This window comes from Rhipicephalus microplus, chromosome 6 (assembly GCF_043290135.1).
Source record: "Rhipicephalus microplus isolate Deutch F79 chromosome 6, USDA_Rmic, whole genome shotgun sequence".
In the NCBI taxonomy this organism is placed as follows: domain Eukaryota; kingdom Metazoa; phylum Arthropoda; class Arachnida; order Ixodida; family Ixodidae; genus Rhipicephalus; species Rhipicephalus microplus.
In genome coordinates, this window is record NC_134705.1 from 83,860,226 (window position 1) to 83,882,452 (window position 22,227).

Below are 22,227 nucleotides of genomic sequence, written 5' to 3' on the forward strand. Positions count from 1 at the left end.
GCGGAGCTTTCTACCGAGACAGGAGAGGACTCCTCCTCCTCTCGCTCAACTCCCGCCAACGTGCTCGCCCCCGTAACCACCCAAGACTTGGAGGACGGAACCCAAGTCCCGGCCCGGGGAGAAGCGCCCATCGTGAGCCGAGGCTTCTACCTCCTTCCCGACGAGCGTGACGCCAGCTACTCCAACGCACTTTCCTCAGCGCTGACAGCGCCACGCCGGGAGAGAGATGCGACAGCAGGCCAACCCGCGGGCCACGAGCAACGCGCGCGCTCACGTTCACGCCGACGGCACGGCGAAGATAAGAAGGAGGGTGTGCGAGAGAGAACGGCCAGCAAGGAGCTAAAGCAGCGCCGACCGGGGGTTGAAGGACGGAGCAGCGACAGCGACGCCCCGCCCCATGCAAAAACAAAGAAATTCGACTCGAGCAGCGGGGGCAAAGGGGCATCGGCCCCCTAAGCCATCGCCTTCAAGTTCCGAGCACGCGCTGCGCCGCGCCGCACCCTCGCCAGCCGTCTGGCCCCCCCACACCTCCCCTCTCGGCGCGCCTCTCCTCCTCCTCTCGGCTCTCGTCGATAATGCCCCCCCCTCTCCAGAGCAGCTGCTGGCGCTCGCTCCCTCACCCGCTCCGTTGCTGTTGGATTCGTGCCCTGCCGCGATAACCGATGCCCCCCCCTCCGCATAGCCACGTGGAATGTGCGCGGCTTTCGGGACCGCGTCAAGCAGAGCACGGTGATTACGTACGCGAAATCCCAGGGCATCGACCTGCTGTTTATTCAAGAAGCGAATTTTCGGACCCCGCTTGACGTCACCCGATTCCGCCGCACTTGCCAGGTGGAGGGGTTATTTTCTTTAACGAATGCAAAGGCGTGTGGCGTCGGCGTCGTTTTCGTTTCGGGCCGTTGCCGGGAAAAGGCGCATTGCACCTTTGGAGCTGACGGACGCATCCTCCTCCTTGACATTTTCATCGATAGACGGAAGCTCCGCGTTGTCAACCTCTACGCTCCCGTGACGCGCAATGATACGAACCGCTTCTTCCGGGAATTGCACGATTACCTGCTCGAACCCCTTCCCCACGTAGTCCTCGGTGACTTCAACTGCGTCATCGACACTACGAGGGACATCAGGGGCCCGAGGCGAGGCGGCTCAGCATACCACGCTAGGGAGCTAATAAAGATCCTACGCCACCTCAAGCTGTCGGACGCCTGGGTTCACCTTCACGGGGACGCCTTCGTGCCGACGAGGACCTCGAGAGTCACGGGTAGCCGGCTGGACCGTATATACCTTCCCGACGCATTGCTCCCTTCGCTTGCCTCGTGCGAGGTAATTGCGTTACCGGCCAGCCTGGAGAAATTGTCGGACCACGCCCCGGTGGTTATAACTGTGAGGGTGCAGCCGGGACCTCGACGGCGGGACACCCCTTGGCGCCTCGACCCGGCGATCCTTGTAGATAACGAAAGCGTCAGCAGCTTGAAGGCCCGTCTGGAGGCATCAATCTTAGCTTCCCCCTGCGAGTCCCCGGAGGCATGGGACGACCTGAAGTCGACGTGGAGGGACCTCCTGCAGCAGAAAGGTAGCGCAAGGAAAAAACGCAACACAGCCCGCTTGAACGAAATTCTACGAAGAATGCGCATCGTTCAAAGCGCCGACGCCCTTACTGCGTGCACCCGTGACTACCTTCACTCGCTTCAGGTCCAGCACGACCGAATTCTCAGAACGTCCGCCCGGGAAGCCCGTAGAGCACGCGCCGTCTCGGGAGACCTGCCGGAGGTTGACCTACGCGAGATCAACGGGAATGGGTCCGTGCGCATCACGGAAGCTCTCCGCCCTGATGGCACAACTACGTCAGACCCAGCTGAAATAGAGGCCGCGTTTTTCGACCACTTCAGGCTAGCTTTCAGCGAACCTGACCCGGCGGAATCGCACCCAGACCCGGCCCTTATTAGAGACCTATGCCGGAAGCTGCAACGTTTGGAAGCTGACGAGTGTGTGACCCTGTGCGCCCCGGCCTCGCTTGACGAAGTCCGCCGGGCAGTCGCGTCGATGCCTCCCAACGCAGCACCGGGCACAGACGGCCTGACGGCGGGGTTCTATATGACGTTTTTTGATGTCCTGGGCTACCCTCTTCTCAAGGTCGTCAACATGGTAATTGGGAAGCGTGCCAAGCCAGCCTCCTTCGGTGCGGGGCGCATCGTCCTGATCCTGAAAGACGGCGCGCCCTCAAACGACCCGTCATCATGGCGCCCGATCACTCTGCTAAACGTGGACTACAAGATCGTGGCGTCCATCTTGAACTCAAGGCTGAAGATCTTCCTGCCTGACATGATCGCCCCGCACCAGTCCTGCGCCGTCCCAGGGCGCTCAATGTACGCCAATCTCACCCTGACAAGAGATGTATTCGAGTTCGCCTCCTGCAAACGCATCGCGGGGGCCTTCCTGTCCCTCGATCAGGCGAAGGCTTTTGACAGGGTGAGTCACTCGTACCTGCTGGACGTGCTACGCGAGTTTGGCCTCCCGCCAGACTTTGTCGAAGTCATAGCGTTGATATACACGGATCTGCAGTGCTGCGTAGTGGTTAACGGCACCACGACGACCCCCTTTGCTTACACTAGAGGGATCAGGCAAGGGTGCCCCCTAGGCCCAACCCTATTCGTCTGCTCAATCGAGCCACTGATCACCTCGGTCGCCTGTGACGGCCTCATTAAGGGCCTGCCTCTAACAGGCCAGGAGGAGCTTAAAGTCCTTGCCTTCGCAGACGATATCTCTCTCTTCCTGAGAGACGCACGCAGCCTCGCCCGATTCCGCCAGGTATTTAGCGCCTACGCAGCGGTATCTGGAGCAGCACTAAACGAAGCGAAGAGCAAGGCTTTACTCTTCGGCCCTTTTCCTGCCGAGGTCGTCGAGCCGATTGTGGCAGTATCGACGGTGAAGGTGCTGGGGGTCCTGTTCACCTGCGAGGGCGTGGTGGCATCCACGTGGTCGAGAGTACTGAGCAGGGCACAGCTCTTCATAGAGCGAGCCAAACTCCACGAGCTCACGTTGCGAGATAAGGCCATTGCGGTTAAGACGAGCGTGTGCGCCCTCGCCTCCCACGTTTCCCGCATCGCCGTCATGCCCTCAAGAATCGCCAGCGCCCTTAACAAGGGCATCACCGCGTTCATGTGGGAAGGCAAGCCCCCACCCGTCAGGCGTCACCTTTTGCAGCTCTCTCCATGCGATGGTGGTCTCGGGCTTCCCCACGCACAGACCACGGGCAAAATCCTGGCTCTTAAGACTGCCCGAACCCTGGCGAAGGCAAGCGCGTATGCCGGCAGGAACCTGCTTCTTTATTGGGCAAGCGTGCGTAACAGCTGGCTGGACGCAGGCAGTTACCGCGGTCCGTTCGCTGAGTCTCCCTCCCCCTTCTACAGGGCGGCAGAGGCGACAATGCGTATGCTCACCCGCGAAGCCCCTGGCTGCGAGATAGACTCAGACCCGCCAGCCAGACTGATCGAGACCCTCACAGCCAACCAGCTCCACGATGAAGACAGGCGCCGGGCGAAGCGAGCGACACGGGAAATTGCCGCACTCGGCCACGACGCCCCCCGTGAGGTGCAAGACTTCATATGGAAACGTGCATGGGAAGTCCTTCCCACGCGGCAGAGACTGCACCGCCTCGGCATCGTCCCCGACGCCCGTTGCCCGAACTGCCAGCACCAAGAGACCCTCAAACACGCTCTGTTCGACTGCGTGGCCGCGCGACCCGTGTGGCGCTTGACCGCGCGCTCCTTCGGCATTCGCCCCCCTCCTTATCACAGGCGCAATAAAGGCCGCTTCGCGAAACTCGTCGTCGCCATCACCCTTTTCGTGATCTGGCAACGGCGATCACTGGCCGAAGCGAAGAAGAGGCCTGTGAGGGCGGCGTATCCCGCCATGAGTAAAATCAGGAGGCTGCTGTGGGCGCACCTCTCCGAGCAACTTGAAGCCAGCGGCGAAGAAACGTTCCTCCGCCGTTGGCACACCAGGTTTTTTTCTTGAGGGACGGCAAACTGGTCGCCCCGATAATTGTTTACTAATGGGCCCCTCCCTGCCTCTTTAGTGTTTTTTGCGCCGCAACTCGCCCCTCCCCCCCCCCTTTTTTTTCTGCGTCCCGGCACTATGAAGCCGCTTCTCGCACCCGCTGTTTAGCGCCGTCAGGCACAACTTTCGCGGCGCGTAGGGACGCCGCAGAGGCGCATCACACGTAACTCCGGGCGCGTCACAATGTCACGCGATACGCAGCGCCTGACGGCGTGTTATTAACCGCGGTCTTACCCAATGCGACCGCGCGGTCAAATGTGTCTTGTACATATTTGTATATAATTGTTTGTATATATAGCAATGTATATTCTAAGTTCCTATGTATTGTATATATGTATATAGCTGCTCATATCCGTCTTTGTTTCTTTAATTTCAAATTGTTCACATAAGCAACTGAGCACTCCCTTGTTTTGATGACGTCCTTTAGTGTTGTTCGTTTCTTTCTTTTGTGATCATAACCCCGTTCATTTATGTTCCCCTTAAGTCACCCCTGTAACCAGCCCAATTGTCGGCTGAGTATTGTGTTGATCAGTGTTTTCTTGATTTGTCAAGAGATCAATAAATTCTCTTTGTGTAGCTTCTCGGGAAGTGTACTGCGCGCACGTGGCCATAAAGTGACTGTCACTCGCTGGGCCACGTGATGACAAAGTCACCCTCCCAAAGACATCGCAAAAATAAGAGGCGACACTACACAGCACACGCCCCTTTCACTTTTTCTCCCCTGCTATTTCCTATTTCACCTTCTCTCTTTCTACACAGTTCACTATACACCACCTTCTTCCTTTCTGGTTGAAGGAACAAAAAATGAGAACAAGTTTTTCCTTTCCGGTCAGAAATGTTCCTAACATTTTTGAAAACCTCTGTTCTTATCAGCTTAATATCTGATACGGATCCTATTTGGATCCAAGATATTAAACTTATTTTTGTGATGCGGCGGAGTGCTTGAAGCTTGCTTCACCTCCGCCACGGGTTGGCCCGGTATTGCACTACCTCCGGGATCGGCCCACTCACCCCCTGCGGGGTGAGTTCGACAATAAATTCAATGATAGAAGGAGTGTTCGGATTTACCCATGATACCGGGGTAAACGGCGTGGGTGCGTCGAGTGTCCGAGACGGTGGCGGCACGCCGCCCCGGCTGACGCGGTATTCGCGTGCAGGGAGTGCGCTAGCTGTGTTTACACTTACGATTGCTCTGGGAAAATAAATGTTTCCGTGTGTATTTCATATATGGAGGGTCTCTTTTATTTTGTTATGTTCACACGTACATACTCAAGTTTCTTATTTTTTTTAACATTCCTACTCATATTAATAAAACTATTGAGGAAATTATCATTACTGTTTCGGAGGAAAGCTAGAAGTGTGTATACGATGTGTATGCATGTGCGATGTGTATGTATGTATGTGTGTAGAGGTGTGTATGTATGTGCCAAGCTATTTCCGCTTTTCGAATTCACCCGTTTCGCAACGAAAAATAAAAAAGCCTCTAGAAAATGGGGTTTGGTTGGTGTTTCTGTTTACAGTTGCAGTGGCAAGCGAAGGCATTTTTATTTCACATCTTCACGCGGCGTCTGAACCTGAAGACGCGTGCTCTCGCCACGTCTACGCATCTACACTATTCCCCATCACAAATTAAAATCGCAAAGAACGCCACAGGACCCACTCCGCACACACCTGCTGTACGGTGGAGCGGCAAAGCCCCGATGTGCTTTTCCTATGTCCACTGACCTTTGGGGTTTGACGTCCCAAAACCACCATATGATTATGGGAAAATTTCGACCACCTGGGGTTCTTTCACGTGCACCCTAATCTGAGCACAGGGAAATGCAGCCGCCGCGGCCGGGATTCGATCCCACCACCTGCGGGTCAGCAGCCGAGTACCTTACGGCCATCAGACCACCACGGCGGGCATCGCCTTGTTGATCAAACACTTCATTTCTGAACACCATCTCATACCAGCTCATCCACCGTTGGCTCTCGTTAATTACAACGAACATCCTCGCACGCTCACCTCAATGGAATTGCCAGTTGCTGGAAGTTCCAAGAAAATTGCGCACTAGACGTACGGACGCACCACGCACGTACCTGAAGCGACGTGGACCCCAGGACGCGTGAGATCACGCCCCGGGCGCGCTTTGCCTCCGTACCCACTCGTCACTCCTCACAGCTTCACTAAGCCGAGTATGTAGAAGTCGAAGAAGCAGAACAACAAACCAGCCAATCCCCCACAGTGGGTGTGAGCCACAAGTGAAGGTCAACAAAAACAAGCAACACCAGCGAGCGCAGTGACGAAGCTATCGTAATGGGGCGAAATAATCCACGAATATGGCTGCACGTTGACGCACGGTCGCATTTGTGCAACCACCCGTGTCTCCCGAAGACCGTCTGTCGCGAGTCTTCGACGAAAAGCGCAGGCGAGTACTTCTCCACTGATTTCCGCGACCACTTGACGACCGCCTTCGGCCGCCTCATGTCCGTCCGGCACGATCGACGGAGCGCCGCACCAGCGCCTCGTACACGCCACCATAGCACTCCTACCCCTCGGAATCAGCAAAACTCGGATGTTTTCGACCACGACAGACAGAAACTGCCGGCCCGTTGAACGCTTGAACGACATCGCAGCGGCAAGTCGCACACTCACGTTCCGTCACCCTCTGCCACATGATCCTTCATTCACCGGCTTCACCACCCACGCGGTAGACGTTTCGCACGCATTCCCGGGTCTGCCTTTCACGGCAGGACCTTCGTCGACCTCGGTGCGGTGTTCCGCCACGTCGGAACTTGCAAGGCATATGTTGAGCGTGCCGAAGCAGCCAAAGGCACCACCTTTTTGCCGATGATTGTGGGCGTCGTTGCAGAGGCGTTGCTTGGGCAGCCGGCGTAGAAGCCATGTTGGATGGGTGACGTATTCACATTTTGCACAGTCATTTTTTTTCCTTCCAGACTTTGGTGCTCGAGTTGGACATGTACACTATGCATCAGTTTTTAAAACAAGTGCTGTAGCATCCCTCGCGACATGCCTGATAATGTTCGCCGGCAAGCATTTGGTGTGACGTCATGGGCGCATAGAGAGTACGCATGCAAGCAAGCACGCGTGGCTTCGACCTCTGGGAAAAAGAAGGTTTCAGTTTTAACATGTTTGTAAGCGAAACTAGAAACTTCAAGCGGACTGGGGATAAAAGCAATGCCGTGAAGCCAGCGCTGCCGCTGTCGGTGCACAATGCTGGTTGTGCATGGGTGGACGTCGGAATTGCTTTGCTACTGTTTGCCCGGCTTTTGGCCAGAAATAAGTACGACGTGTGAAAGAATGGATTTTAATTACGTGCTAATGAGTTGCATCGCTTCTCGGCCTTTTGGCTAAGATCAAAGTGTAGTGGTGGCTTGACCGCCCTGCACTCCCTGATCTTCGTAGAGGCAACCGGATACCCGCCCGGTTACAGCGGAGTCTTTCTCCCTCGCTCCCACCCACCCCCTGTCCACTGCTGCTACTCGGATTCGGCCGCCTCCTGCTGCCTGCCTGCTGCCCTGGTGTTGCTGCCTGGTTTGCTGCCTTGGTCCTGCTGCCCCAGCACCTGCTGCCCTGCCGTCTGGTCGTGCCTGCTGCTTGGTCCTGCCTGCTGCTTGCCGGTGCTGCGCCTGCCGTCCTGGTCCTGCCGCAGCCGCACTCGGGTGCCTCCCTGGCCCCGCCATGGTCGCCGTCGACCACCCCGTCCTCGCCGAGGCCCCCTGGCCCTCACGCCTAGCGTGGCAATAGGGTCATGGCCTCCGGGGGTCCAACCCTGGACTCCAGCGAGGATGACGGCGACCCCCCTTGGCAGGAGCGCCAGCCAGTGCGCGACGGGAGTACACTTGTAGTGTACTTCCCCGTGCCTCCTGCCATCGAGTGCTGCGAGCTTGGCTGCGGGGCCACCTACAACCCGGCCACATGGACCTCTCGGCGGCAGTCCCTGGAGCGGCACCTGGAGGCGGAGCACGGAGCCAGAATTACGAGCACCTCCTACATCTGCTCGTTATGCGGCGACGTCCTGGGCCAAAGACCACTGGCCCATGTCAACAAATGCCTGGCCAACGTTCCCACCGCCGCCCCTCCCCCGCGTTTCCGGCACCAATGCGATAAGTGCCCAAGGTCCTTCCCCGCAAGGAAGGGCCTTCACAACCATCAACAGTGGCACTTGAGGGAGGAGGCGAAGCAGGCCAGGCAAAACGTCGCCGCAGGTGCTCCGCCCCGACAGCCGCCCACCAGCGCCACCGGTTCCACCAGTCCCCACCAGCAGGCCTCGCCCGGACGTGCCGCCACTCCGGCGACACCCTCAGTGGTGGCCCCCTCTCCCTCGCAGAGTGGCGCCGGCTCTTCACCGGGCGAGACGGACCAGCAGCAGCGGGCCACCGCTTCACCCACCCAAAGCGCCGCCGCAGGACCCTCTCCACAGGAGGTCCTGCCTACCCCCCTGCCAGGCGGCGTCGAGGATGCGGCGGGCAGCCCAGCTGACCACCAGGCAGCTCGACCGAGTTCCCCCTCGGACGAGTACTGCAGTCCTGCAGAGGGGGAGCTTCCAGAGCAGACTGTGGGGCAAGCCATCGGGAGTCCACCACCACCTTCTCCCGAGGCGATGACACCCCGCAGAGTCAACCGACACAGCGGCAGCACATACGGCACCCAGGAGGAGATGGCCGACACCCCCGGACCAGAGAGTGCCTGGGTCCTAGCTGAGATGACGGCGGAGCTGCGGGCACTAAGCCGGTTGCCCGTATCTGAGGAGGAGTGGGCGCGGTTCGAAACCATCCTGGACCGCGCAGAGGCAGCCATTACTGACCACCTGAGTCTGCCCAATCGGGACTCGCGCCAAACACCACCTCAGCGCGAGATTAATCCCGATAACCCCTCCCAGATACAGGCTCTTTACAGGAGGAACCGGCGCCGTGCCGTCCGCCTGATTGCGGAGGGCCCTTCGCAGCTCTGCCCCATTGACCCAGGCACGCTTCAAAGCTACTACGCCCGCCTCTGGTCACCGGCAGCAGTGGACACGACAATCCTAAGGACGCGAGCCCCCACCAACGAGGAACTGGACCTCTGCCCCTTCTTGGACGACGAGGTCGCAGCCAAGCTCCGAAGGTGCGAGAGTACAGCTCCGGGAGAGGACCGCCTCACTTACCACCACTGGAGGCAGGTGGACCCTGAAGGGCGGTACCTTGCGGCGGTATTCAACGTCTGCCTCAAATACCGCCGCACACCCCGGAGCTGGAAGTCGACGAGGACGATCCTCATTCACAAGAAGGGCGACCGCGAGGACCCCACAAACTGGCGACCCATTGCCCTTGGTCGAACGATCGCCAAACTGTATGCCGGGTGTCTCACCACGTGGCTGCAGCGGTGGTTGGGCGACCATGCGGTACTGTCCAGGTGTCAGAAGGGTGGGGAGCTGTGCGTGGGGTTCCTCGACTACGCCAACGCCTTCGGCTCGGTCGCCCATGAGGCCCTCGTCGACGCTGTCCGCGGCGCCGGCGCGGGGGAGCCCTTCGCGGAGATCGTGGAGGAACTCTACCGCGCCAACACCACCTGCGTCGTGGCAGCTGACGGCACCACGGAGCCAATCGCCATCGGAGCGGGCCTGCGCCAAGGCTGTCCCCTGAGCGGCCTGCTATTCAACCTGGTGGTGGACCCCATCATTAGAGCGGTGCAGGGAGGCGATAGGCAACACAACATCCTTGCCTACGCCGATGATCTGACGCTGCTCGCCGGGGATCCCGCCATCTTGCAGCGCCGCCTCAACGTGGTGACGGCCCTTTCGGACCCGCTCGGGCTGCGACTGAAGCCTGCCAAGTGCCGCACCCTCCACCTGTCCGGGCGCTACCCGGTGGGCACACTGCCCACCACTTTCACCGTGGGGAGCGTCCCGGTTCCGGCACTGGCGGACTTCGAGGGGCACCGGTTCCTGGGGCGTCCTGTGGGGTTTCGGGTGCTACCGGACCAGACAACGGTCGACGAGGCCATCCATCTCGGCAGACGGCTGCTCTCCTCCATGCTCACCCCATGGCAGAGGCTGGATTCTATTAAAACATTTCTATATCCAGCCCTCAACTTCGCCATGCGGGTGGGCCTTGCCAGCAAAGGAGAGTGGCATCGCTTGGACGAGGAGCTTCGCCCGCTGATCAAGAAGACCCTGTACGTGCCGGCCAGAGCGTCAAACGAGTATGTGTACGGGAGCGCACATGCCGGCACTGCAGGGATCCCTCTTGCGGCGGAGCTCAGCGACATCTGCCGAGTGGACGGGGCCTTCAAGCTCCTGTCGTCGACTGATCTGGAGGTCCGGGAGCGAGCGAGGGAGGAGCTCAACCGGGTGGTGTCGAGGCGGCTGAGGCGACCGGCGGACACGGACGACACCGAGGCCTACCTCTCAGGCAAAACGGAGGGCGACTTCCGGCAGACTGCGACCCAGCTGCAGTCTGTCTGGACGGAGGCACGCAAAGCCTCCCGTCGCCTGTCCGTCGCCTGGGAGCTACTGGACCAGGGCGCCCGCATCACCTGCGGAGAGGCCACGGTGTCAGCGCGGAACCGAAACAAGCTGATCAAGATCCTTCGGGCCATCCTCAACCAGGACCGGGACCGTTCTCTCCAGGAGAAGCCGTCCCAGGGCAAGGCGATGGCGTGTGTAGTGGCGGACCCCGCCAGTTTCCACTTCATGAGGTCCGGCCGCTACACTCGCTTCAAGGAGTGGCGCTTCATTCATCGAGCCCAGCTGAATCTCCTCCCCCTGAACGGCACAAGAACGTGGGTGCCCGCAGCTGACAAGGGGTGCCGACGCTGCGGGTACGGGGAGCAGACCCTGCCGCACGTCCTCTGCCACTGCATGCGGCAGAGCCGGGCCATGACAGAGCGCCACAACGCCATCGTTGCGCGCCTCAAGAAGGCGGCCCTGGAGCGGTTCACCGTCATCGGGGAGAACCAGCAGGTCGGCGTCCCCGACTTGCGACCCGACCTCGTCCTGGCCCGTGGTGAGGAAGCCCTGATCCTGGACGTCTGCTGTCCCTTCGACAACCGCATGCAGGCGTTCCAGGAGGCTCGGAGGGTCAAGGAGGAGAAGTACGCCCCTCTACAGCGTCATCTCCTCCAGCGGTTCCAGCGCGTCTCCGTCGACGCCATCGTCGTAGGCTGCCTCGGCTCGTGGGATCCGGCCAACGATCGTGTCTGCCGCAGGTTCTGCTCCAGGAGCTACCTGCGGACCATGACTAAGACTTTGCGTTTTAGACACGATCGCTGCCTCTACGGACATTTATCGTGGCCATATAGGCGTTTTGTAAATAGTTTTTTATTCGAGAAGCGATACCGCGTTTTTTATTGTTATACGCTTTTATTCATACTAACACCACTAACTCTTTTTTTAGCCTTTTTGTAACCTGATTTTATTATATACACCTTTTATTACCGTTTCTTGTTCTGTTATATAACCATGTATGATGTTTGTGTACTAAGTATACTAAAAAAATTCTGTTCTTATCAGCTTAATATCTGATACGGATCCTATTTGGATCCAAGATATTAAACTTATTTTTGTGATGCGGCGGAGTGCTTGAAGCTTGCTTCACCTCCGCCACGGGTTGGCCCGGTATTGCACTACCTCCGGGATCGGCCCACTCACCCCCTGCGGGGTGAGTTCGACAATAAATTCAATGATAGAAGGAGTGTTCGGATTTACCCATGATACCGGGGTAAACGGCGTGGGTGCGTCGAGTGTCCGAGACGGTGGCGGCACGCCGCCCCGGCTGACGCGGTATTCGCGTGCAGGGAGTGCGCTAGCTGTGTTTACACTTACGATTGCTCTGGGAAAATAAATGTTTCCGTGTGTATTTCATATATGGAGGGTCTCTTTTATTTTGTTATATTCACACGTACATACTCAAGTTTCTTATTTTTTTTAACATTCCTACTCATATTAATAAAACTATTGAGAAAATTATCATTACTGTTTCGGAGGAAAGCTAGAAGTGTGTATACGATGTGTATGCATGTGCGATGTGTATGTATGTATGTGTGTAGAGGTGTGTATGTATGTGCCAAGCTATTTCCGCTTTTCGAATTCACCCGTTTCGCAACGAAAAATAAAAAAGCCTCTAGAAAATGGGGTTTGGTTGGTGTTTCTGTTTACAGTTGCAGTGGCAAGCGAAGGCATTTTTATTTCACATCTTCACGCGGCGTCTGAACCTGAAGACGCGTGCTCTCGCCACGTCTACGCATCTACACTATTCCCCATCACAAATTAAAATCGCAAAGAACGCCACAGGACCCACTCCGCACACACCTGCTGTACGGTGGAGCGGCAAAGCCCCGATGTGCTTTTCCTATGTCCACTGACCTTTGGGGTTTGACGTCCCAAAACCACCATATGATTATGGGAAAATTTCGACCACCTGGGGTTCTTTCACGTGCACCCTAATCTGAGCACAGGGAAATGCAGCCGCCGCGGCCGGGATTCGATCCCACCACCTGCGGGTCAGCAGCCGAGTACCTTACGGCCATCAGACCACCACGGCGGGCATCGCCTTGTTGATCAAACACTTCATTTCTGAACACCATCTCATACCAGCTCATCCACCGTTGGCTCTCGTTAATTACAACGAACATCCTCGCACGCTCACCTCAATGGAATTGCCAGTTGCTGGAAGTTCCAAGAAAATTGCGCACTAGACGTACGGACGCACCACGCACGTACCTGAAGCGACGTGGACCCCAGGACGCGTGAGATCACGCCCCGGGCGCGCTTTGCCTCCGTACCCACTCGACACTCCTCACAGCTTCGCTAAGCCGAGTATGTAGAAGTCGAAGAAGCAGAACAACAAACCAGCCAATCCCCCACAGTGGGTGTGAGCCACAAGTGAAGGTCAACAAAAACAAGCAACACCAGCGAGCGCAGTGACGAAGCTATCGTAATGGGGCGAAATAATCCACGAATATGGCTGCACGTTGACGCACGGTCGCATTTGTGCAACCACCCGTGTCTCCCGAAGACCGTCTGTCGCGAGTCTTCGACGAAAAGCGCAGGCGAGTAGTTCTCCACTGATTTCCGCGACCACTTGACGACCGCCTTCGGCCGCCTCATGTCCGTCCGGCACGATCGACGGAGCGCCGCACCAGCGCCTCGTACACGCCACCATAGCACTCCTACCCCTCGGAATCAGCAAAACTCGGACGTTTTCGACCACGACAGACAGAAACTGCCGGCCCGTTGAACGCTTGAACGACATCGCAGCGGCAAGTCGCACACTCACGTTCCGTCACCCTCTGCCACATGATCCTTCATTCACCGGCTTCACAACCCACGTGGTAGACGTTTCGCACGCATTCCCGGGTCTGCCTTTCACGGCAGGACCTTCGTCGACCTCGGTGCGGTGTTCCGCCACGTCGGAACTTGCAAGGCATATGTTGAGCGTGCTGAAGCAGCCAAAGGCACCACCTTTTTGCCGATGATTGTGGGCGTCGTTGCAGAGGCGTTGCTTGGGCAGCCGGCGTAGAAGCCATGTTGGATGGGTGACGTATTCACATTTTGCACAGTCATTTTTTTTTCCTTCCAGACTTTGGTGCTCGAGTTGGACATGTACACTATGCATCAGTTTTTAAAACAAGTGCTGTAGCATCCCTCGCGACATGCCTGATAATGTTCGCCGGCAAGCATTTGGTGTGACGTCATGGGCGCATAGAGAGTACGCATGCAAGCAAGCACGCGTGGCTTCGACCTCTGGGAAAAAGAAGGTTTCAGTTTTAACATGTTTGTAAGCGAAACTAGAAACTTCAAGCGGACTGGGGATAAAAGCAATGCCGTGAAGCCAGCGCTGCCGCTGTCGGTGCACAATGCTGGTTGTGCATGGGTGGACGTCGGAATTGCTTTGCTACTGTTTGCCCGGCTTTTGGCCAGAAATAAGTACGACGTGTGAAAGAATGGATTTTAATTACGTGCTAATGAGTTGCATCGCTTCTCGGCCTTTTGGCTAAGATCAAAGTGTAGTGGTGGCTTGACCGCCCTGCACTCCCTGATCTTCGTAGAGGCAACCGGATACCCGCCCGGTTACAGCGGAGTCTTTCTCCCTCGCTCCCACCCACCCCCTGTCCACTGCTGCTACTCGGATTCGGCCGCCTCCTGCTGCCTGCCTGCTGCCCTGGTGTTGCTGCCTGGTTTGCTGCCTTGGTCCTGCTGCCCCAGCACCTGCTGCCCTGCCGTCTGGTCGTGCCTGCTGCTTGGTCCTGCCTGCTGCTTGCCGGTGCTGCGCCTGCCGTCCTGGTCCTGCCGCAGCCGCACTCGGGTGCCTCCCTGGCCCCGCCATGGTCGCCGTCGACCACCCCGTCCTCGCCGAGGCCCCCTGGCCCTCACGCCTAGCGTGGCAATAGGGTCATGGCCTCCGGGGGTCCAACCCTGGACTCCAGCGAGGATGACGGCGACCCCCCTTGGCAGGAGCGCCAGCCAGTGCGCGACGGGAGTACACTTGTAGTGTACTTCCCCGTGCCTCCTGCCATCGAGTGCTGCGAGCTTGGCTGCGGGGCCACCTACAACCCGGCCACATGGACCTCTCGGCGGCAGTCCCTGGAGCGGCACCTGGAGGCGGAGCACGGAGCCAGAATTACGAGCACCTCCTACATCTGCTCGTTATGCGGCGACGTCCTGGGCCAAAGACCACTGGCCCATGTCAACAAATGCCTGGCCAACGTTCCCACCGCCGCCCCTCCCCCGCGTTTCCGGCACCAATGCGATAAGTGCCCAAGGTCCTTCCCCGCAAGGAAGGGCCTTCACAACCATCAACAGTGGCACTTGAGGGAGGAGGCGAAGCAGGCCAGGCAAAACGTCGCCGCAGGTGCTCCGCCCCGACAGCCGCCCACCAGCGCCACCGGTTCCACCAGTCCCCACCAGCAGGCCTCGCCCGGACGTGCCGCCACTCCGGCGACACCCTCAGTGGTGGCCCCCTCTCCCTCGCAGAGTGGCGCCGGCTCTTCACCGGGCGAGACGGACCAGCAGCAGCGGGCCACCGCTTCACCCACCCAAAGCGCCGCCGCAGGACCCTCTCCACAGGAGGTCCTGCCTACCCCCCTGCCAGGCGGCGTCGAGGATGCGGCGGGCAGCCCAGCTGACCACCAGGCAGCACGACCGAGTTCCCCCTCGGACGAGTACTGCAGTCCTGCAGAGGGGGAGCTTCCAGAGCAGACTGTGGGGCAAGCCATCGGGAGTCCACCACCACCTTCTCCCGAGGCGATGACACCCCGCAGAGTCAACCGACACAGCGGCAGCACATACGGCACCCAGGAGGAGATGGCCGACACCCCCGGACCAGAGAGTGCCTGGGTCCTAGCTGAGATGACGGCGGAGCTGCGGGCACTAAGCCGGTTGCCCGTATCTGAGGAGGAGTGGGCGCGGTTCGAAACCATCCTGGACCGCGCAGAGGCAGCCATTACTGACCACCTGAGTCTGCCCAATCGGGACTCGCGCCAAACACCACCTCAGCGCGAGATTAATCCCGATAACCCCTCCCAGATACAGGCTCTTTACAGGAGGAACCGGCGCCGTGCCGTCCGCCTGATTGCGGAGGGCCCTTCGCAGCTCTGCCCCATTGACCCAGGCACGCTTCAAAGCTACTACGCCCGCCTCTGGTCACCGGCAGCAGTGGACACGACAATCCTAAGGACGCGAGCCCCCACCAACGAGGAACTGGACCTCTGCCCCTTCTTGGACGACGAGGTCGCAGCCAAGCTCCGAAGGTGCGAGAGTACAGCTCCGGGAGAGGACCGCCTCACTTACCACCACTGGAGGCAGGTGGACCCTGAAGGGCGGTACCTTGCGGCGGTATTCAACGTCTGCCTCAAATACCGCCGCACACCCCGGAGCTGGAAGTCGACGAGGACGATCCTCATTCACAAGAAGGGCGACCGCGAGGACCCCACAAACTGGCGACCCATTGCCCTTGGTCGAACGATCGCCAAACTGTATGCCGGGTGTCTCACCACGTGGCTGCAGCGGTGGTTGGGCGACCATGCGGTACTGTCCAGGTGTCAGAAGGGTGGGGAGCTGTGCGTGGGGTTCCTCGACTACGCCAACGCCTTCGGCTTGGTCGCCCATGAGGCCCTCGTCGACGCTGTCCGCGGCGCCGGCGCGGGGGAGCCCTTCGCGGAGATCGTGGAGGAACTCTACCGCGCCAACACCACCTGCGTCGTGGTAGCTGACGGCACCACGGAGCCAATCGCCATCGGAGCGGGCCTGCGCCAAGGCTGTCCCCTGAGCGGCCTGCTGTTCAACCTGGTGGTGGACCCCATCATTAGAGCGGTGCAGGGAGGCGATAGGCAACACAACATCCTTGCCTACGCCGATGATCTGACGCTGCTCGCCGGGGATCCCGCCATCTTGCAGCGCCGCCTCAACGTGGTGACGGCCCTTTCGGACCCGCTCGGGCTGCGACTGAAGCCTGCCAAGTGCCGCACCCTCCACCTGTCCGGGCGCTACCCGGTGGGCACACGGCCCACCACTTTCACCGTGGGGAGCGTCCCGGTCCCGGCACTGGCGGACTTCGAGGGGCACCGGTTCCTGGGGCGTCCTGTGGGGTTTCGGGTGCTACCGGACCAGACAACGGTCGACGAGGCCATCCATCTCGGCAGACGGCTGCTCTCCTCCATGCTCACCCCATGGCAGAGGCTGGATTCTATTAAAACATTTCTATATCCAGCCCTCAACTTCGCCATGCGGGTGGGCCTTGCCAGCAAAGGAGAGTGGCATCGCTTGGACGAGGAGCTTCGCCCGCTGATCAAGAAGACCCTGTACGTGCCGGCCAGAGCGTCAAACGAGTATGTGTACGGGAGCGCACATGCCGGCACTGCAGGGATCCCTCTTGCGGCGGAGCTCAGCGACATCTGCCGAGTGGACGGGGCCTTCAAGCTCCTGTCGTCGACTGATCTGGAGGTCCGGGAGCGAGCGAGGGAGGAGCTCAACCGGGTGGTGTCGAGGCGGCTGAGGCGACCGGCGGACACGGACGACACCGAGGCCTACCTCTCAGGCAAAACGGAGGGCGACTTCCGGCAGACTGCGACCCAGCTGCAGTCTGTCTGGACGGAGGCACGCAAAGCCTCCCGTCGCCTGTCCGTCGCCTGGAAGCTACTGGACCAGGGCGCCCGCATCACCTGCGGAGAGGCCACGGTGTCAGCGCGGAACCGAAACAAGCTGATCAAGATCCTTCGGGCCATCCTCAACCAGGACCGGGACCGTTCTCTCCAGGAGAAGCCGTCCCAGGGCAAGGCGATGGCGTGTGTAGTGGCGGACCCCGCCAGTTTCCACTTCATGAGGTCCGGCCGCTACACTCGCTTCAAGGAGTGGCGCTTCATTCATCGAGCCCGGCTGAATCTCCTCCCCCTGAACGGCACAAGAACGTGGGTGCCCGCAGCTGACAAGGGGTGCCGACGCTGCGGGTACGGGGAGCAGACCCTGCCGCACGTCCTCTGCCACTGCATGCGGCAGAGCCGGGCCATGACAGAGCGCCACAACGCCATCGTTGCGCGCCTCAAGAAGGCGGCCCTGGAGCGGTTCACCGTCATCGGGGAGAACCAGCAGGTCGGCGTCCCCGACTTGCGACCCGACCTCGTCCTGGCCCGTGGTGAGGAAGCCCTGATCCTGGACGTCTGCTGTCCCTTCGACAACCGCATGCAGGCGTTCCAGGAGGCTCGGAGGGTCAAGGAGGAGAAGTACGCCCCTCTACAGCGTCATCTCCTCCAGCGGTTCCAGCGCGTCTCCGTCGACGCCATCGTCGTAGGCTGCCTCGGCTCGTGGGATCCGGCCAACGATCGTGTCTGCCGCAGGTTCTGCTCCAGGAGCTACCTGCGGACCATGACTAAGACTTTGCGTTTTAGACACGATCGCTGCCTCTACGGACATTTATCGTGGCCATATAGGCGTTTTGTAAATAGTTTTTTATTCGAGAAGCGATACCGCGTTTTTTATTGTTATACGCTTTTATTCATACTAACACCACTAACTCTTTTTTTAGCCTTTTTGTAACCTGATTTTATTATATACACCTTTTATTACCGTTTCTTGTTCTGTTATATAACCATGTATGATGTTTGTGTACTAAGTATACTAAAAAAATTCTGTTCTTATCAGCTTAATATCTGATACGGATCCTATTTGGATCCAAGATATTAAACTTATTTTTGTGATGCGGCGGAGTGCTTGAAGCTTGCTTCACCTCCGCCACGGGTTGGCCCGGTATTGCACTACCTCCGGGATCGGCCCACTCACCCCCTGCGGGGTGAGTTCGACAATAAATTCAATGATAGAAGGAGTGTTCGGATTTACCCATGATACCGGGGTAAACGGCGTGGGTGCGTCGAGTGTCCGAGACGGTGGCGGCACGCCGCCCCGGCTGACGCGGTATTCGCGTGCAGGGAGTGCGCTAGCTGTGTTTACACTTACGATTGCTCTGGGAAAATAAATGTTTCCGTGTGTATTTCATATATGGAGGGTCTCTTTTATTTTGTTATATTCACACGTACATACTCAAGTTTCTTATTTTTTTTAACATTCCTACTCATATTAGTAAAACTATTGAGAAAATTATCATTACTGTTTCGGAGGAAAGCTAGAAGTGTGTATACGATGTGTATGCATGTGCCATGTGTATGTATGTATGTGTGTAGAGGTGTGTATGTATGTGCCAAGCTATTTCCGCTTTTCGAATTCACCCGTTTCGCAACGAAAAATAAAAAAGCCTCTAGAAAATGGGGTTTGGTTGGTGTTTCTGTTTACAGTTGCAGTGGCAAGCGAAGGCATTTTTATTTCACATCTTCACGCGGCGTCTGAACCTGAAGACGCGTGCTCTCGCCACGTCTACGCATCTACACTATTCCCCATCACAAATTAAAATCGCAAAGAACGCCACAGGACCCACTCCGCACACACCTGCTGTACGGTGGAGCGGCAAAGCCCCGATGTGCTTTTCCTATGTCCACTGACCTTTGGGGTTTGACGTCCCAAAACCACCATATGATTATGGGAAAATTTCGACCACCTGGGGTTCTTTCACGTGCACCCTAATCTGAGCACAGGGAAATGCAGCCGCCGCGGCCGGGATTCGATCCCACCACCTGCGGGTCAGCAGCCGAGTACCTTACGGCCATCAGACCACCACGGCGGGCATCGCCTTGTTGATCAAACACTTCATTTCTGAACACCATCTCATACCAGCTCATCCACCGTTGGCTCTCGTTAATTACAACGAACATCCTCGCACGCTCACCTCAATGGAATTGCCAGTTGCTGGAAGTTCCAAGAAAATTGCGCACTAGACGTACGGACGCACCACGCACGTACCTGAAGCGACGTGGACCCCAGGACGCGTGAGATCACGCCCCGGGCGCGCTTTGCCTCCGTACCCACTCGACACTCCTCACAGCTTCGCTAAGCCGAGTATGTAGAAGTCGAAGAAGCAGAACAACAAACCAGCCAATCCCCCACAGTGGGTGTGAGCCACAAGTGAAGGTCAACAAAAACAAGCAACACCAGCGAGCGCAGTGACGAAGCTATCGTAATGGGGCGAAATAATCCACGAATATGGCTGCACGTTGACGCACGGTCGCATTTGTGCAACCACCCGTGTCTCCCGAAGACCGTCTGTCGCGAGTCTTCGACGAAAAGCGCAGGCGAGTACTTCTCCACTGATTTCCGCGACCACTTGACGACCGCCTTCGGCCGCCTCATGTCCGTCCGGCACGATCGACGGAGCGCCGCACCAGCGCCTCGTACACGCCACCATAGCACTCCTACCCCTCGGAATCAGCAAAACTCGGACGTTTTCGACCACGACAGACAGAAACTGCCGGCCCGTTGAACGCTTGAACGACATCGCAGCGGCAAGTCGCACACTCACGTTCCGTCACCCTCTGCCACATGATCCTTCATTCACCGGCTTCACAACCCACGCGGTAGACGTTTCGCACGCATTCCCGGGTCTGCCTTTCACGGCAGGACCTTCGTCGACCTCGGTGCGGTGTTCCGCCACGTCGGAACTTGCAAGGCATATGTTGAGCGTGCTGAAGCAGCCAAAGGCACCACCTTTTTGCCGATGATTGTGGGCGTCGTTGCAGAGGCGTTGCTTGGGCAGCCGGCGTAGAAGCCATGTTGGATGGGTGACGTATTCACATTTTGCACAGTCATTTTTTTTTCCTTCCAGACTTTGGTGCTCGAGTTGGACATGTACACTATGCATCAGTTTTTAAAACAAGTGCTGTAGCATCCCTCGCGACATGCCTGATAATGTTCGCCGGCAAGCATTTGGTGTGACGTCATGGGCGCATAGAGAGTACGCATGCAAGCAAGCACGCGTGGCTTCGACCTCTGGGAAAAAGAAGGTTTCAGTTTTAACATGTTTGTAAGCGAAACTAGAAACTTTAAGCGGACTGGGGATAAAAGCAATGCCGTGAAGCCAGCGCTGCCGCTGTCGGTGCACAATGCTGGTTGTGCATGGGTGGACGTCGGAATTGCTTTGCTACTGTTTGCCCAGCTTTTGGCCAGAAATAAGTACGAGGTGTGAAAGAATGGATTTTAATTACGTGCTAATGAGTTGCATCGCTTCTCGGCCTTTTGGCTAGACCAATTGTCGAGCTAGCCGTTTCTTTGCGCCCCCGCGCGAGACCCAGGGTCACGTCCCGCTGACCTCGACCCCGGGGTTCAAGTCGCCAAAGTTAGTTTACGCGGCATCGCCGTCCTGCACGTGCGACCGCCGTCCCGAGCCTCGGACCTCCCTGTCCGGCGCCCACCCATCCCATGCCTGGTGAAGCAAGGCCCCCGGCCTACGCCTGCCGTCCCGGAGCCCTGCTGCAACCCACCCGGCGCCTCCTGTATCCGCGCGGCACCCGCCTCGGCTGAGCCGCAGTCCTACTAGTGTGCAGCTAGCCTGCACGATACCAGTTTCAACTAGCCACGCCTTCCTGGCAGCCAGTGGCAACGCTCACCAGAATGGCGTCAACGTCTGACCTCCCGGTGAGGGAGAATTGCTTCATGTTCACGGCGCCCGAAGGCGACGTATCGATAGATGACCTAATCGACGCGATAGAACTAGTGTCTGGGGATGACAGTGTATTTGTTCTACAGCACATGGGCGGGGCTAGGTTCCTCGTCTGTACGCGCAACGCCAGTGAGGCGACAAGGTTAATGGTGGCGGAAGGCTTCCGTGTTAATGGCGAAAACGTACCGGTTGAGGCCGTAGGGCCGCCGGTCACGTACGTAAATGCCTACCGGTACCCCGCCTACTTGTCTGACGAGGTACTTAGCAACGCCCTAGCTCAGTATGGCAAAGTGAGGGGCATATCGTTTGCCACTGTGGCCACTCGCCAAAACAAGCTCAACGGTGTAAGAGTAATTAAGATCGAAATGAGCAAACCGGTGCCAAACTTTGCGACCATCGCTGGGCACCGCGTAATGTTCGAGTATCGCGGCATGAGGCGAGTTTGCGCACGATGCGGCGAAGTGGGCCACATGGCGACGGCATGCTCCGCTCCTTTTTGTAAACGGTGCAGAACTTTTGGCCGTGACACCGAGGGCTGTACTAGTGAATGTAAGCGTTGTGGGGGTCACCACGGGACGAGGGAGTGTTTTAGAAGGCGATCCTACGCGTCGGCCGCCCGCGGTTTCCCCTCGACTTCTGACCACGCCTCTGACCTAGCCCCACCTAGCGGCTCTTTATCGCCCAGGTCAGAAAAGCCACAATCGCGACTTCAGGTGCTTGCGCCTAAGTCCAAGCCCAGCACGGCAGTAAGGGAGCGAAGCGACGACACCACAAACACAGACTCGCCTACTACCAGCAGCGAGGCGGATTCACCTGCCAGCGAGAGAGATAAGAGCGAGACGAGCGAGGAGGTTACCACCGCCCCTTCCGAAACAGAGGCCAGCTTCTCGGATACTGCTTCCGCGCAGTCCGCCCCCCCTTCACCGCTGGCACCCCCGTCGGACCAAGTGGGCCACGCAATTTCGTCACCGGTAAAAAAGGCGCCTGCCGATGACGTCATTGAACAGGGAAGGGCCCTCTCCTCCATCCCGCCAACGCCGGCCAACGTGCTAGCACTAGTTACCTCCGAAGACCTGGAGGCCCATCCCCGAGACCCCGCTCAGGACGAACTCCCCATCAAAAGCAAAGGGTACTACGTGCTACCTGAGG

At 58.2% G+C, this 22,227-nt stretch overlaps 2 non-coding genes and 1 pseudogene across 2 annotated transcripts; all 3 read left to right on the plus strand.

Annotated features, from left to right (window-relative positions):
* The first annotated feature begins 4,889 nt into the window (after window positions 1–4,889).
* Window positions 4,890–5,068, plus strand: LOC142766342 (U2 spliceosomal RNA; annotated as a pseudogene).
* A 6,437-nt stretch (window positions 5,069–11,505) lies between these two features.
* LOC142766388 (U2 spliceosomal RNA) lies at window positions 11,506–11,691 on the plus strand. The gene has a single exon (XR_012884514.1). It is a non-coding gene; the product is annotated as a U2 spliceosomal RNA (small nuclear RNA).
* Window positions 11,692–18,129: 6,438 nt separating this feature from the next.
* LOC142766389 (U2 spliceosomal RNA) lies at window positions 18,130–18,315 on the plus strand. The gene has a single exon (XR_012884515.1). It is a non-coding gene; the product is annotated as a U2 spliceosomal RNA (small nuclear RNA).
* Window positions 18,316–22,227: the final 3,912 nt, after the last annotated feature.